Source organism: Schistocerca nitens, chromosome 1 (genome assembly GCF_023898315.1).
Source record: "Schistocerca nitens isolate TAMUIC-IGC-003100 chromosome 1, iqSchNite1.1, whole genome shotgun sequence".
In the NCBI taxonomy this organism is placed as follows: Eukaryota; Metazoa; Arthropoda; class Insecta; order Orthoptera; family Acrididae; genus Schistocerca; species Schistocerca nitens.
In genome coordinates, this window is record NC_064614.1 from 715,111,806 (window position 1) to 715,112,513 (window position 708).

The window sequence follows — 708 nt, forward strand, 5'->3', positions numbered from 1 at the left end:
ACGTACATATAAAGCCAACAGCTTCAATTTTTGAAGAAAACAACAGAAGCACGTTTAACTGGCGACAGTTTCTCGCTGACTGAAAATGCGACCATGGAAAGACCAGTTTCTGATGACACTTTTTGCTTCACTGACGATACTCAGGATCCAGAAACTGATTGTAATGAGACATTCACAGAGGAAGTACGTAATTCTGACATACCTACCGGGCGAGGTGGCGCAGTGGTTAGCACACTGGACTCGCATTCGGGAGGACGACGGTTCAATCCCGTCTCCGGCCATCCTGATTTAGGTTTTCCGTGATTTCCCTAAATCGTTTCAGGCAAATGCCGGGATGGTTCCTTTGAAAGGGCACGGCCGATTTCCTTCCCACTCCTTCTCTAACCCGAGCTTGCGCTCCGTCTCTAATGACCTCGTTGTCGACGGGACGTTAAACACTAACCACCACCACCACCATCTGACATACCGAAATCACGCAGTAACAAGAAGAGGGAGCTTGACCCTGTAGAGGTAGAGCTGATCAATGCACTGCACAGAAAATCCAATCGCCATGTGTCTTTTTTCAGCGGGATAGTTCCAACGCTGGAAACATTTGACGACGGTGAGGTAGTAGAGTTTCGATTAAGAGTTATGCAGATTGTTTCTGAAATTAAACAGCGTAAAAAGTCGTGGGATAAAAATAATACTGCCGCTCATCCTAGTACACCA

At 46.6% G+C, this 708-nt stretch overlaps 1 non-coding gene across 1 annotated transcript; it reads left to right on the plus strand.

Annotated features, from left to right (window-relative positions):
* The first annotated feature begins 208 nt into the window (after window positions 1-208).
* Trnaa-cgc (transfer RNA alanine (anticodon CGC)) lies at window positions 209-281 on the plus strand. The gene has a single exon. It is a non-coding gene; the product is annotated as a tRNA-Ala (tRNA).
* Window positions 282-708: the final 427 nt, after the last annotated feature.